General features: G+C 38.6%; 1 protein-coding gene across 1 annotated transcript in view; it reads right to left on the bottom strand.

Annotated features, from left to right (window-relative positions):
- LOC124301127 (A-kinase anchor protein 200-like) overlaps nucleotides 1-17,277 on the bottom strand; it is a 108,271-nt gene that overhangs the window by 70,690 nt on the left and 20,304 nt on the right. Inside the window, exon 2 of the mRNA XM_046755850.1 lies at nucleotides 4,671-4,730. The gene's annotated coding sequence lies outside the window, so the exon portion shown is untranslated. The remainder of the gene's footprint in view (nucleotides 1-4,670; nucleotides 4,731-17,277) is intronic.

The raw sequence follows: 17,277 nt of genomic DNA on the forward strand, positions 1-17,277 counted from the left end.
TGACGTAAGAAAAAAAAATGATGCTACGAAAAATAATTTAAAAAAAAAAATCGTTATCACGGATCCAACATCTGTTTAAATAATTGTTTTTATTTCTCACAATTGAGGTAATTACGACACGGGCGCGGAGGACAGTAAAACTAAAAAAAATACCAAATACTTTGGAGCCGGGGTGGAAAAATAACAAAATTGGCGAAACAATGATTAATCGCTGCAGTAATTGCCACCGAGGCAACGCGTGATTAATTATTTTATGCGCAATACGCCGAGGTGTTGGTGGGTGAGTTATTTTATTATTAAGACTAAACTTCCACTTCCGAATAAAATTCACGTTGCGTGGGTGAAGGGAGAGAGACAACGGTGCCTGACATCCGTCGGAACTCTGGCCGACTGACGACCGAAATAATATTCATAAATGGTACAACGATAATAACAACAACAATAACAATAATAATAATAATACACGTACATATTACACATCGAAATATTCGTGAGAAGTAACAATTGCAAAGTGGGAGGAGGTTGAGGAGGGATACCGAAAGAAAAAAAGGGTGCATGTAACGAAAAGTGATTGAACAAAAGAGAAAAATACGCGACTATTCGTGAAACTCGTAGTTTGCGAATTATTAAATTTAGATCTTTGTACACATATTATGCATGGATCGAGGTATGCGTGGGAAAATTCGGAAAACTCCGATGCACCGAAGTGTAAAGTTGATAATTACGCTTAAGCGGATGCTGTAGTCGCTCCTTCTTTACCGACTGCGTTAGATGTCGTCCATTTTGACCAATATCAGAGGTTAGGTATGCGTCGTAATGCAAAAATCAACGTATCAGCTGTATTGTACATACAATTGAGAACAAAAAATAACGAACAGATTTCGGTTAAACGCAAAAATAAACCAATGACATAAAAAATCGCGATCACGGTTTCGTATTTTTCACGGCGAATCATTATTTTTGAACCTAATCATTAAGGCGTTGGTGTGTTTTTCGTTCATGTAATCGCACGTACAATTCGGCCTTTGCGTCCTTTTCTGCATTGACAAAATTAACCATTAGCCAAAAATGGATGACAATTAACGCGGTAGTTAGAAACGCTCTAAAATATTCGAAAAAAGGTTAGCATGACATATTTTGTTGGCCGAATTGCGTGATTTCCAAATTGACAAATACCACAGGAAAAACATTCCGCGTATCACACGCTGTTGTATCAATTTTCAACGTTATTGTATTAATATCGATGCTTGCCTCGGTCGAAACCATGAGATTGTATTTATCGTAAAGTATCGGCTATAGAAGGGAAGCGCAAACGTACGAGGTCATAGTTCGAGCGTGTGTTTATTCGAAGCGACAGGAAGGTTCGAGTTTCATTCTACACACATGCCTGCAACAACTTCGTAAACCAATTACAAGCTCGAATGACTCAAAGATGATTATTATTTTCACGGTATGGCGTGCTGTTGCCGCATACTTGAATAAAGGAGGCAGTTTCAAAGGTCGCACTTTATTTTTTCGTTCTACCCAAACACTGAGATATTTTTTTTTTCGGTTACCGCTCATTCCTTAAATATTTAATTATTTACCACAATCGAAAAATATAGTTCTAGGTAGAAGATGAAAATTAGTTTTATAGCTGTTACCGGAAAGTCTAGTATCTCTTACTGTATATTCTTTCTCATTACGATCGCTGTTGCGAAAATTGAATGCTTGTGCAGCATTAAATTGACGTTAAAGCCTTATTTAACTAAAAGAGTAAACCTCACAAACTGATTTTGCGTTATAATTACCAAAAAAGGATCGACGATAGCGTAAAATGTTTACGCGTATCCCGTTTTTCTTAATTCCAACAATATTCAAACAGTTCTTTCAACGATACTTGTTTTACCGAATTTTTCTAGACACCGTAACAAATGATATTTTTCTCAGTGCACGATCTCTGAAGCTAATTAAATTCAAATAAAAACTAACGTATATACCTGTAAAATATATGTATACGTACATATAATGGAAAATTTTAAAACACAAGATGAAGAGAAAAAAGATTTAGCACAAGTTCTAGGCTCCATTTTCTTGGACTATGAAAGAGAGTGAAAAAGCATCGGCTAGATAATATAACACAGACTGCAGTCGATGGCGCATAAACGATCACGTAGGTAGGTAAATACGCAGGGTATACAGGAAACGGAAACAATCATTACACCTTCCCGCTTATACTAAACAGGTTTACAACGCCAGCGCGGCGGCGGCTCGTCATAGCTACAAAGAATATCAAAAAGGCTTTCCCATTCATGATATTTGACAAACTACAACGGCGCGCATTGCATTCGCTGTCTTTTGACATTGTGTGTATTAGAATGGAAGTGAAAATAATATATATAATAGAACAGTCTGGAATGGAATGGAATGTAATGGTAAGGAATGAAATGAAGTTACTAACTCGGTGACAGGTTACTCACAATAATAACGACAATGACACGAGCTCGAGTTTAACGGTGAAAAGACTTGCTTACGTTATACCTTTACAACATGCAAGATAAATTTAGCCCGAACAAAGAAACACCAGTTAAAAGCAACTATGAAAAATAAAAGTAAATTTCGATTTTGAGTCGAAAAATTTTAATTCCAGATTATTACGAAATGTAAAAAGTTTTGATTTTATAAATACCTTTTTTAGGTTTACATCACCAGCCTAATTTGTCGATTATTTTCATACTTCGCCGATTTCCGAATTATCGTTTCTAAATTGAGATTTTTTCGACAATATTAACGAAACGTAGCGGAAAAATAATTTCTTGATATGGAATTTTTTTATATCGCGTTATTACAGCCGGTATGTAAGTAACAGTATAATTAACAGAATTTGAGTCATCCAGCAACGAGTATACATGTATTTTTTTTTATTTATTGACGATGTTGCTTTTTCTTTTACACATATACATATGTATAAGTCGGTCAACCACTTTGACCGATTAACCGATACAAGTGTATTAAGCGTGGCATACAAAGAAAAAAGCTTCGGAGATAAAGTTGTTTCATGTTTACCGAGCAGCAGTTTACATGTAACTTTAGTTTTTTCTGTTTCTTCTTATACTGGTAATAAAAATTTTCCCACTCTGCGCGTTTTTTTTTTCAAATTTTTTCCTTTTCTAATATATATATATATACGACGAAAGCCTTGCGACCATTTTCTTCCTTTTTCACTCCAGCAAACGCTTTTATTTGCAACGAAATTGCTTTTCATCTTCTACCATATGAAAGGACGACGGTGGAGGGGGACTAGAACTGATCGATTGAAAAGTCAATAGAAACGAAATGCCTGCAGTCTCAATCTTCTGTGGATTGAGACGAAGAACCTCCTCTTTCCTCGATGTGTTTCGTAATAATTGATAAATCCTATTTCAAATATGCCTGCAGGTTATAACTATAATTTGTAGAAATCATCTCGTCGTTTCTTCCGACAGAAATAACCGGTACGAAAATTACTACGTTGTATAATAGCAATAATTAAATGAACCGTACGATAAACTCCCATTTTACAATAAACAAGCCATTGAAAAGTGATGTCAAAGTTTTCCTTACCTTTTGCCATTTTTTTTTTCTCGATATCGTATTGCTAAACAACCGTATACAACGCCGTTCAACAGTCGTTTAAAGTTTCTACATCACTCGACACATCGTGTTGTTTAACAAAATCTATTTTTAAAACGTCAGCTGCCGCATTAAAAAACGCAAAGATCAGCACATTCGGGAAACGATACCGCAGCTGCTGGCTGCTGCTGCTTCATCGCAGCAGATTTTGCATCTCTCCTTAGCGATGCACTGCGGGATTAAACGCCATTTGCAAACGTGTAATTAAAATAAAACTTGCGGCAAATCTCGATCCGCAAAGTGAACGTACATAAAAAGGTAAGCAGATGCCTTTTTTCAGCGGCGATGCAACTCGTTGTGACAAGATGAACGAAGTTCACGGACCTGAGTTTTTCCCGATAAGTAAGATTTGGATCCGATGGAACTTTGAGCGTCGGGCTTCGGACCATTCGAGACTTCGATATTTCGTCAAAGTTTGCTTTCTTTACTCTAAGTTTCGCTGTCAATGATTCGGAATTTGGCGCTTTCGAAACCTTTCAAATTCGAAATTTCAACCCCGCCCCGTCCGCCGATATTTATATCCTTTTCGATAAAGTCCTAAAAATCATCCGTAAGCTCGTACGTATAATCCAAAGGTTGAAAGCAATTGATATGGACGGTTCCACACTCACTTCAGAAGCCTCGAAATGATGGCGCAGAATATAACCCCAGGGGAAGGTCAGGAGGGTCGATTCAAGTTACGGATTTTAAGTATTATATTATTATCGGGTCGTTACGTCGGTGCTAAGTGAGTGAAACGTGTGTGTTCGGTACTAATCTGTTGTTACGGAGATAGGTGGGTGCCTATATTTTGCCGGGAATTATGTATCGGACACTTGTTGACGGGTAAATTACCGTCCTCGCCGACAGAGCGAGAGCCTCGTAGTAACGAGGGCGAAACGCAACTTCGCTCTGGTCTGGTGTTAAATTTCAACAAAACGATGTAGAGGAAAGTGAACCAAGATCGGTCCTCGCAACGGTGAAACACTCGTTCGAACGAGTCGGGGAGGCGAGACGTTTTATCAAAATCAATCACTCACCGAATTGTTTGCTCGTGTTCCAGATATTCTATGTCTTACACCCAGGATACTTCTTTCTATCTGAAACAAAAAGAGTTTTGTTTATGAAAAAAGTTATCCCATCTTACCACATTTCGCCTCAATGCTCGATCGAAGTCAATCTCTTTACGCTTTTCTATATTACCCGTAATTTTTTGTTGCAGTTATTATTTTCGAGCAAGACCGTAGCTGTCAAGTTTAATATAAGTTTATTTTGACTACAATTTATAGAAACGCTGTGTATATATGTACGGAATCGAAAGGCTTCGTTTCGATTTTTACACAATTCGAAAATAGTAATTTGTCCATATGCATCAATTATGCTGCTTTCGTTGTTTTTATATCAAATATGCTACGCTTACTTGTTGTTAGTAAAACTGTGGAGAGATTAGTCACCGTGATTACAGACTCAGTTTTAACTAAACCTACTATATTCAACCAATTCTGTTAAATCGTTCAAGAATATTTCAATTTCTTGTATGAAAATCGAATAATGAAATATAATAAATAATCAATCAATTAAGTGTGTCCTCCCCTTAAACCGTTGACGAAACGATTGAGAATGGGGAAAAGCGTACGCTTTTCGCCCTGACGATTTTGAAGTACATACTCCCAAGAGGCGATAAAACACCATACTAGAGCTGAAAATACGATCGCATTGTGCCTAATCTTGATTTACGATTTAGAGAAGGGACCCTTCGACAAATATGCCGCCTAAGACATATGGTTCTAAGACATATGGTGAGAAGAGAAAATTTTTGGTCCAATTTAAACCATAAACAGACTTCGCAAAGTGGCCATAAACAGACGCTGAGATTTGGAATCTTCCTATTTCTTTCAAGTTTTTTTTTGTTTTTATTTAAAGTAGATGTACTATAAACAAGTTTTGACATTTCTCCTCACAGATTATTTTACAATCGTATAACGGGTTTAGCTCAAACTGAGGATAATTGGGACATCAAAGAAACATGGAAGTGATTTATATACTTGAAAGGAATTGATTAGGTACCGCAAATTTCAGGACTTCTCTAATTTGATTTCTTCTTCTTTAAACAGCGTATTCTATATAGGTAGGTATTCTGTCAAAGTGCCGACTAATTTTTGCAAAAATTTATTGCATGACATTACCGGGTTGTCCAGAACCGAAGGCGCAGTTTTTCCATAAAATTGTCTTCGTCCTACAGATAATAAGTATCCTAATTCTTTTATTTACTTTATTTTATGCTTTTCTCTTTCGATGTGTAATATCAAAGATTAATTTTTACTTTGAACACAAAAAAAAAAAAAGAAAAAAGATCGACATTTTTATTTTTCTCCGCAATCAACAACCAAGATTCTTTGACAATTTCAAATTTTCTACGACTTTTTTCAAATACCCAAACATTTCGAGGTTTTTCCAGCTAAGCGGCCATTCTCTGACTGTACATGTAAAACGACGCTAATTATGAAAATGAAAATTCGCTAAATCCGCCGTTACAAAAAATGTCTTCTACGAACTAAAAAACTAAACTAAACTAAACTAAATCGACATTTGCGTACAATCCCCCCTTTCAACATGGAACAAAAAAAAAAAAGAATTCTCGACTTTTCTATACTTTATCCAAATTTCAACGCGTCATCGATAAATTCTTGCCATTCGTATGACATTTGATACAGGTATACCGTATATTCAATATTCGTACACGTTGCTCGTTGAAAGAAAAAAAAAAAAAAAAAAATAGAAAATTACGACAAAACAAAAAATCAAAGAAGGTGGAACAAGACAAAAATAATAACAATTAATGGTAAGAATGATAAAAGAATGATAAATATTCGTCGGTATAAAAGTCGAATACTTGAATTATATACAACATTGATTTGCCTGGCCTGGGGCTTCAGCGACTCGACAAACCCGGCAGGGGTCGCGTCACCCCAATTCAAAGCGCTGCGCCTCGCCCCGACGGCTCATGGTGATGGCGAAGTACGGGGGCATCAGGGTGCTCTCTCTCTCTCTGTCTCTCTCTCTCTCTCCTCCATCATCCCATGCGTGGGTAGGTAGACCTGGCGGTTATGAGGGGGTCTCGTATTGATTCTATGGGGATGATTCATGGGTTTCGCCACCCTCGGGCTAGCGCGTCGGGGTCGAGGGGCTCCGGGCCGTGAGGGTGGGTGGGTGGGTGGGTGGAAGGGAGGGAGGGAGGGGATAAAACCAGAGGGGAGATATCGGTTGTTGTCTACGGGTTGCGCACGGCACACGGTCTGGCCGACCGGCTCGCTCTGCACTCTGCGCTTCGTCCTCGTTCTCCTCTCCTCTCTTCGTCGTTGGTCGCGGTTACTCGGGGGAAGGTTTCGTAGGGTGTAACGTGGATTTCCTCGCGAGCGAAAGCGGACTGTGTCCGACCCTCGAGGAAAAGAGAGAGAGAGAGAGAGAGAGGGAGAGGGAGCGATCAACGTTATGCTGATTTGATGAGATTACAATTCGAAGAGCACCACGAGCCTTCACGTTCGTTTTACAGATGCATGGGTGAGGGAGGGGGTGGTCCAACTTCGAAGGATAAGTGAAAACAGAAGCTAACCAATCCTCCCTCTTGTTACTGGAACACGTGACCGACCGAGAACTCCATTCTCAACTTTGACACGTATATACATACATATATACGTATACGAGAGAAAGAAAGAGAGAGGACTCCAGTTCTATGCTGGAGGTTTATCACTTCGAAATTGGAAATTGTAAAGCTTCAAGCCCAGTGTATCTTTCTCGTGTGAAAGTTATCTTGACCAACGCAGCGATAACGTTCTTTTTTGTTTTTTTTTTATTATTTTTCTTCTCCTTACGAATATATTTTCTATGTAAAGAAAAATTCCACGAACGTTCTCGGTGAGTATATATATATACAATAATCATCGATGGATAAAGTTTGGAAGAAATTAATTATGATGATGTTTGAAAAAATCTTTCGGATCGATCGATACGCGAATATCGTGCGTGAAATATTGTAAGATCAGTAGCAAAGTGAATAAATTTCACAACAGATACTCTTTGCAATCTAAAACGATGCTACAGTATAAATCGATCACCATAGAGTTAACCGAAGTCGTTAAATCGAACCAACGAGTTCGCGACACCGACAACAACAGCATAACCGTGAATTTATGTAAGAAATGAGCAAAGTTTCATGGATATCGCTGACGAAGCGAACCGTTGGAAAAAAAGCTTATTCGGTATTTCATCTCTCGGAGAATTGATACCCTGGCATCGAGTCGAGTGTAAGGAAAGTAGCAAAAAAAAAAAAAAAAAAAAAAAAGAAAGTAAAATAGTGTGGCGGACATGCGCGCGCGCTACTTCAATTGGCAAATCCAATTCACCGTAACTAATATTACAAATGCGAGGATGCAAGCGGCGGAGTCCGGTTTATCCTCGTTTTTCCCCTCCTCGAACCCATCGAATAGGTTAATGCCTTCGCATACTTCTTTCGCACGAAGCGGCGTAGGTGGTTGTAGAAATAGGTTGTGGGACTAGTATACATATACTGCAAAGCACATCGCACACCATGACGTAGGTGCGTAGGTATAGGTATAACGCAAAGTGACTGCAGTGAGTCACAGGCTCGTTGCAGGATCAAAAGCGCACCGTAACAGCGTGTTTCGGTCGTAGATTATCTCGGTGGAAGTTTCCCCCAAAGTATTTTGCAGCAGTGGCGATATGCGAGCTACCTTATATTTCGTGAACAATCAAACAAACGTATTACCCATTATTTCAAAACCGTATTCCGACCAACGTCGAAACCATAGCGACGCTAGATCCGAGGATGGTCATGGTTTCCATTCGTGCCGTAAGCGACGGTCGGCGACACTGATGAATAATGAATAATTACGCTGTATTGAGTCGCAGCGATCGTCGAACGTTGTCGATAAGCTCGTAACGACGAAACGCGAGGTTTTCGTGGTATATCCGAGTGTTTCTACGGCTGCGGGTGTATTCTTTGATAACGCATTGTATACGGTACCAAGGCATGCTTAAAACGTCGTCGAGGACATAAAGTTACAAATTTTACTTTTTGAAATTTTTGGATGTTTCGGCTAGACAAAGCCAGCCATCGTCAGGGAGAAAAGATTATCCTAGCACTTGACTTGTGTTTCACATGACAATAGAGTAGAAAATTCACTTGATTATAACGATTTACTCCAAATAACCTTCTCGGGACACGAATCTTCATTCACGCAGTGTAGTTAGTGAAATAATTCAACCCGTCAAATAACCGCCGAGACTAGTTTAGCATTAATTAATCACCGAAATAATTCTTACGCAAATCGACGTTGAATTATAATTAAGGCGGTCCAACCCATAACGACGTCGATTCCATTCATCGGTGATGGAATTGGGCGTCGATTCGTGACTAAATTGTATACATCACGTGAAATCTCCGGGGGTTTAGACTCGTGTCGGGGGTTGGAACGGCAGCGATACATTACAGAAAGTATCGAGGTGCAAATCGGAACACCTAATAGTAAATGGAACTCTTGCAGAAGAGAATTGTACGATTTCAAGTACGAACAAATGATCGAAACGTTGAAATTATGATACTTTGGTGCTGAGCTGAGGGTTTTCTCGACTTGACTTGACTTGACTTGACTTGGGTTGGCTTGGTTCGGCTCTGCACATTTATCTCCAGCATCGCGTGGGCCTAGACTCGCATCAGACGAAAGCGTGGGTGTGCAGCACCAGCACCGGTAACTCCTCCTCGGTCAAACAACGTTGCACAGAGAGAGGATGCGTTCGTGATTCTAGGTTTATTAATAGACTTTCTTAATTCATAATTAGCTGAACGCACGTGGAGGAGGTCTCTCGTTGACTGGTCGCAGATTTATTACTGATTTACGACCCTGAACTTGTGATCACGAAATGTGAAAGGGAAATACACGGAAAGTACAAGAACACGGATAAATTGGCTCAGGGAAGCAGCGTGAAGTTTGGTTAAATTCTTTTAAATTCTTACAGCCTGCAGGATGACTTTATACTTTTTTAGCATCGTCAAACCGACCTGAGATTAGCCACGATAGCTTTCTAAACTTTGTGAATAAGTAACTGAACTTCGATTAGGCGACGTAATTAACACCTAAACAGCACAGTAAATTTAACGTAGACAGGCTAATATATATTCTTGTTAAGATTCCACAGTTCATAGGACTCACAAGTTATACCCTACATCACGATGATTCTGCATTCGTATGCAAGAAAGCAGTTTTTACAATTAAAGGGGGAGAAATAAATTTAAGACTACGTTTTTTTTTTTAGTAATTTTCACGAATTTTATTGGCAAGAAACGAATGTATATGATTAATTGAAACTTTGATAATATTTTATACATATATTCAAATAAATGTTGTCATTTTTTTCAAGTACTTCCTAGGAAAATATGAAAGATATCAACTTTCACTCATCGGAGGTCCAACAATTTTCACCTAAAATCAATAGGATTTCAAATTCATTTCAAGGGCACGTCTTTCTTCTATAAGAACCAAACTCCCCCCAAAAATATCAAATTTTCAATTTTTTTTTCGGAAGTTACGTTTACATAGAAGAAAGACATGTCCTTAAAGTAAATTTGAAATCCTATCGATTTCACATGAAAACTGTGGCATCCAGAATTGTACAGTCTTGATGGCGACCTCCGATGAGTTGTCAGCTGATATCTCCCATATTTTCCGAGGAAATGCTTTAATAAAATTACGATATTTATTCAAATAAATATATCATGTACATATATAATGTTTTCAAAGTTTCAATTAATTATACAAATTCCATTCTTGCCATGAAAAGAATTCATCTTAAACCCATTTCCACCCTCAACGACATTACTTCTATTTCAAATTCACTCAACTGCAAAGAGGTTTGTCAATCGAACGAAAGAGTCGTACGTCGAACACTTTTTTTTTCCCCTCCCCACCCTTTATCACTCTTAATCTTGTATAATTTTTTGACGTAGTCTCAGGGTCAAGAGGATCGGACCCAGGATATAAATACCTGCTCTGGTGTGTCGAGGCTCGCTCGTCCTTGGAGAGGACTCTCGTACCGCAGGCAGCTTCGGTCTCGGATCTCTTACGTTTTCGCCTTACACACAAACACACGCACGCACGCTCGTATCAGTATGAGATCGTCATATGGGAAGAACGAGTGCGTGTGCACGCGTGAGTGGTTGCGTATATATCTATCTTTCAGCTGCACCACGTATGCATACATGTGTGTGTGTACGAGGTTGATTGGCCGGCCTTGGACGGAGCCAGATGTCTTGGCGCACGCGACTAGCGACCCGCCAAAAGCGAATTATACAGCCAAGCCGATGTGCCAGGGCCCCTTTGTCCGCGGCGGCCATTTCCCGAATGGAAATCAAAGAAAAGGGTGAACGTCGATGATAAACTTGGGCGTAACGTCGTGCCGCAGATACGAAAAGTATTACCAACAACTCTAGACACCTTGGTTCCGATTCGCAGGGTCACGCTTTATGTTTTATGAAGCTTTCCAATAAACCAAGCATTTTGGCATGGAAATAATGTGACATCTTCCTACGGACGTCTTTCTGTCAAAATTACGCACAAATTGTCCAGATTTAATCTTCTTGCCTTTCTTTGCAGAGAGTTGTAAGGATACTGGGACCGTTAACGTGACTGACCGACTGGTTGTAACGGAACTAACGTGGCAAACAAAAGTATCATTAGGAATTTATACTTAAAGAAATTATGGTAACAATAATTGATTTTTCTAGTTTAATACAGGTTTTCAGCTAAACAAACTTCAAGACGATATCAAAGGAGGTTGAGAACCAGCTACAGGATTTTACAGTGTAGTTGTAGCTATGTTTCACTGAAACAGGTCTAGAAAAATACTAACAAGAGTACAATTTTATATGCCTACAATGTTGGAGGGTGGGAAATATTTTATGCAGAAGAAAAAATAAATAAAAATAAATCTGGCAGACTGATTAACGTAATTTCTTCTAGTGTAAATAAATTGGAAATTTGCTGACGAAGTTACAGTCAAATTGTGAACGACCGTTGAAAGTATAGAATTGTTATTATTTATGAATTTAATTGATACAGGATGAGATCAGGTTTTATAAGGTGTTTGGCTTAAGGGTAGCCATTTCTCCATCATCCCTTCGATTTGCCACAAGTTTTTATTACAGGATGAAAACTCACCAGCTAACGTAATAGAAACACAATGCTGTCACTCGTTTCCAGGTAAATTTCATACGATTATAACCGGAAGTGCGCAATGTAGTGGAAAAAAATGAATCGTCCTTACTTCTCTTTATATAAGAATTAAGAATGAATAATTTCAAAATACGATACAGACTTCCTAGCCCTTGAATTCTTTCAATTTTTTTCCCAATCAACTCCGTCATCTATCCTGTAATTTCACCATTTTCAATATTATTATACAATTTTTCAACCGCGTTACACTTTTTCATCCAAAATAACTCTGCGCTATTGTAGAAGCTAAACACGGGACGATGCATAAATTCATTCATTCGACGAAGTCTACAGTACAAATGTAACGTCAGGTTTTACGCTCAAGATATCGCTTTTCATCTGCGATTAAAATCATACGAGTAAACTTTGGCACGATAAAAATCTGCAAATCAGCTAATTTATGCTTACAGTCTACAAGCTACTATATTACACAAGAGAATCAAAAAGCTCGAATAATGATCCTCCCTATAAATAATTAACTAGAACGTAAGTAGGTAAAATTTATCACAATTTTCAACGGCTTTTACATTAGCATGTTGGTTTTTTATCGATGAAATGTCGAGGTTTGAATATTTTCCTTTGGAGTGAAAAAAAAAATTAAAAAAAAAAAAACAGATCCCGAAAGAAAAGAAAAATAATGAAAAACCTTTCGCAGGACAAAATTCACTCGAGAGATTTCACGTAGTTAGAAAGACCCACGAAACATGATCAAGTTACAATGGTACTTTTTTTTAGTGAGAATTGTTACAAGGATGACGAAGAATCCGTCTTAAATTTATGTTTATACGTGTGACAAGTTACGATAATGAGGAAGTTGTAACGCCCAACATTTACAGACCAAAAAGTAATACAAGATATAAACATTCGTATAAATGAATATTGACTTGTTATTCAAAAGCGCATATTATCCCACGTGTATCCAGAATCTCTTCGCGTTATAAAATCGAGGCGGTCGTCTGTGGTATTTACGTATTCGATAAAAGTTCTTCACTTCCTTTCTTTAAGGGTTTCCCTGGACTCGGGTATAGCATACGTGTAAAATTTCCAAGTGCCGCAGATGCGGGTGGCCGTTTCTCGTCACACTCGAAATATGTCAAGATACGGATTGAGGATAAATAAGAAAATGCCGTTGCTTTATACTGACCGAGAGAAATAGACGCGGCTCGAGTTAAACTTTCGTCGGTAAAATATAAACAAATATACCTAGTGCGTCGATCAAGGCGACTGACCTTAGCCCAGAACATCATTAATTATATACCGTGTGTACTCTCGGACAAGTCAGGAGGATATACGTATATCTATATCTCAACACGTTTACTCTCTTGGGCAAACTGCCAACACTAGAGAGTATGAGTAAGACTTCTATATCAACAAGTGTCATCGCCTCGTAGCTTACGGGAATTATATATATTAGATCTGTCTTTAAGAAGGGCAAAATCGAATTTTAATGGTCTTGCCCGCCAAATTGGTTCGAAATGATTAAAAAAAAATGTCCGAATTTTTACGGGTATTTTTAAAGGGTAAGATCACTAAAATTCGATAGAATAGATTCAATCGTCGAGGGTTCAAATTTTCAGAACCAATTCGAACACGAATTTCTCCGAATAAATACAAAATTCGAAAACAAGACTAACGGACGAATCGTCAATCGTCTAAGATTTAGAAATATACAGTTTGCCCCTCGATAATTAGCTCGTAAAAATACGTCTCGATCCTTTACAACCCCTGGATTTATACGCTGACAAGAAAAAAAAAAAGTCACATGAAAAGATTGAATACAGTGGTTTCCCTGCTTCGATATCTTTAGCATTTTCATCGGTAAATGCGACACATGAACACTACACCAGGCATGATTGTTTATCGAAAATCAATCTAAAGCCTAGGTCAAAGTGTCGCCGTACGTGTAATCAGTTGAGTAAATACATGTGTGCAGTAACGTATAAACATTATCAGTGTATCGTACACGATTGTTTGAAGAAGAAGCTACTGACCAGAATAATATATTTCAAGAACTTTTCGTATCCTCACTTTGTGCTTTCTACATACGTAATATATAATACGACGCCCACTTGTCGCGTGGCTAGAAGAACAAGAAAAAAGAAAATGATAAAAAAAAAGAAAAAAAAAAGAGATATATCAGTAAACAAGTGTTATGTATAGCTTCGCCACTGTTAACGAACTAATAAAATAAAAGTAGCGATACTCGTGGGATGTCAATTCGATTTTGTGTGTACATATATATACCGTGTCCAAGTCGTTGAAAAAAAAGTTGCCTCAACCGGATAACAAGTGTTTACGAAAGGATAGAAGTGTTAGGAGAGTTGATTCGCAGCGTCGTTACACGTGATCCGATAATATACCGTATGTTAAAATCGATGAAAGCGAAGAAGAAGACAAAAAATTATTACATAATTAAAAAACAAGTACTAAAATTAGACACAGTCAACTGTTTAACTAAACGCAACACGTAATCGTATTAGCATGGCAAATTACCTGATCCCAGACCGACTGAAGCGTTCCGCGAGAGATTAATGACAAGGTTTTATTATTAAACCGCGCTTGTAAAAATAAACCGATTCAGCTATCGTACACCTACGTTATCATTTTACCGTACACGAAAGTAGGTGTAACAGGAGTTATACAAATCGAGTTTAGCGAATTTTACGCTGGACTTCTTCGCTGATCATTCATGGTATTCTGGATTGATATACAGCGACTATTTTGAATCACTCCAACGCTGTTTGTATTCGTCTGGACTCCGATCGAGAAGATCGATTCAAATTCACTAGCATTGTTGAAACATTCAGCAACGAAAAGAGAAAGAGACAAAAAAAAAAAAGTTTATCGTGTCTCACATCCACCCACCTAGGAAAATGAAATCACAGAGACTGTCGACCGTTCATAGAATCCGCCGATACCGCGTTGTTATTGGACAGGAAACTGAGGATTTTATCGAATGGTTAAGATCAGGGTCGGCTTTAGCTCGCCCCGCTTAACCGCAGGACCTCCATTCTCTCCCTCGTCCTCTATAACATATTTCATAGGCTTAAAAGGAGCTGGGTGCATAAGGGACTACAAGATAGGTGGACCACCTTTTCTGCAGGTATAAGAAAACTATCCACAACCAACACCGGTTGCACAGTCATCAGAAGCGCAAAGCCTCAAATGTTCCACTACGGTTCGCAACCAAAAGCTGAACGACCGAACGTTGGATTCATCGAATTCGATGAAGAACCAACGCCTACTAAAACAACCTGTTGTACGTTTGGCAAAGTACCAACGCGAAGAAGATGCTACGAAGAAGCTGCTACAGTGTATAACGAACGAGTCTAGCACTCTTCTTCGTTCGTCGTAAACATCCGAGGATGGGTAAAAAGTTGCGAAGGTCAACAGATTCGGATCGGTACTTTGTACCTCCAGTTCTTGATGAAGGAAGTGAAATGTGTCAAAGTCAACGTATTAAAATGGACACTGTGATATGCGATATAAATTGCTATATATCTATCCCGAGATGCATAATCATCCACCGACGCGTAGGTGAGTGAAACAATGGGGTGGAACATGGAGATTGGAGATGGATATCGGAATCCTGCGCCTCGAATACAAACTCATAACGACGACAAACATGGAAGAGCTCAGAGAGAGAGAGAGAGAGCAAATCGCGTCGATGGATATACATGTTACGATGTAGAGTGACTGTGAGATGTAAGGCTGTTATACCTTAAATCTACACTTACAGACACAATACAGAACCGAGTACTTCGCACGTGTGCGTGTAAGTAGAAAAAGGAGGAAGAACATGAACATGTACCTACATAAAAGACGAATTGCGGGAAAATCTGAGAGACAACGGCGAAGAATATTATTCATATCTCCGAACGATAAATTGAGGAGGGAGGGGAACTCTGCTTACCACCGAATCTTCTTCTCGCTTACCCAATTCCATCCACATCTAGAACGAGATTGTCACCCCTTGGCAGGGAAGGCAGACTCGCATCTCCGCGGGTTTGATTGATTCGGTGTATATAAACGAACGAAGCGATAAAATTGATGTTGTGTCGCGCGCATCGCGAGGAATCAGGCCGCAAGCGATTTAGTATAGATACAAATCTTTTGCAATATCGAGTCAGAAGTAGGGTTGGTTAGGGTGTAATATTTGCTCAACTTTCCCCATTTGCACGAATAATATGCATACTTTTTTTCAACCACTCTATGTGTGAAATTTTACCGGCAAAATGCTTCTATCCAATGCATCGAATGAGCGACGAAGTCGATCGTTCGTCGGGTTTTGGCTATTCCAAGTCTCTGGAAGATCGGGAATAAAAACCTCTTAAAGTTGTAAAGCTTGATGAGCCCCGTCCATCAAACCATGAATCAATTTTTCCTCTTCGTCAAAGATTATACTCCCACACCCTCAACATTTCGGTGTGTCAATTATACACGATAAAAAAAAAAAAGACGTAATGAAAAATATAACGATAACGCGTGATGTACCTTAAGTTTCAGAACGAAATCTATCCCAATAAATTCTACCCGATTCACCACAGAATTCAACACAAAACAAGTTCAACTGTCAAATAAAGTCATAAAATTAGGTCTACCTTCTCTTGTTTAAATATTTATTCGGAGATTGGAAAGGTCAAATAACGCGTGACAAGCAAGCCAGATTGATACGGTCAATTCGACGGAACATTCCCAATACAACTGTGCTCAAAGAATATTACAATAGAATAAATACTGAAAAGAAGAAGAAGAAGAAATCGTGCAGGCATTTTGAGAAAGTAGACCTGCAGAGGATGGGTTCAAAAAGAATAGCACGAAGCTCAAGGATCTCTTACGTACTTCACAGGTTTATTATTTTTCTACTACCAATTTATAAGACCCAAACCCTAGTAAAAGTTCTTTTCCCGACATCTCATGCCTCGTTAAAAGTATACATACATTTTTCGACTTTATACATGTGATACATATGTACGTATATTAAACAACAAAAAGATGATTTCTACCTCGTCACTTAGCTACTGGAAGTTTAAAATTCTGGGACGAAACGTAGACGCGGTTCCTTCGAAAACTGGTCGCCCCAAAGTTTACCCGGTTTATTTATATTTTACTTCCCGTTTGCGGGCTCAGTTTATAGAACAAAACAACCGCATCCCGCTGACGAGGTCCTAAATGGAACTTGAAAAAAAAAAACACGACTCTTCATCCTCGATCTTCACACATAAATTAATCACATCGTGTATAATGTATTGCAAACTTCCACGATAGCACGAATTGCTCTAATGACAAAACCGCCTTCATGATATTTCACTCTACGCGGTGTTATATGTATACGCGGTATAAACGAGACGTTGAAACA

This window comes from Neodiprion virginianus, chromosome 3 (genome assembly GCF_021901495.1).
Source record: "Neodiprion virginianus isolate iyNeoVirg1 chromosome 3, iyNeoVirg1.1, whole genome shotgun sequence".
Taxonomy (NCBI): domain Eukaryota; kingdom Metazoa; phylum Arthropoda; class Insecta; order Hymenoptera; family Diprionidae; genus Neodiprion; species Neodiprion virginianus.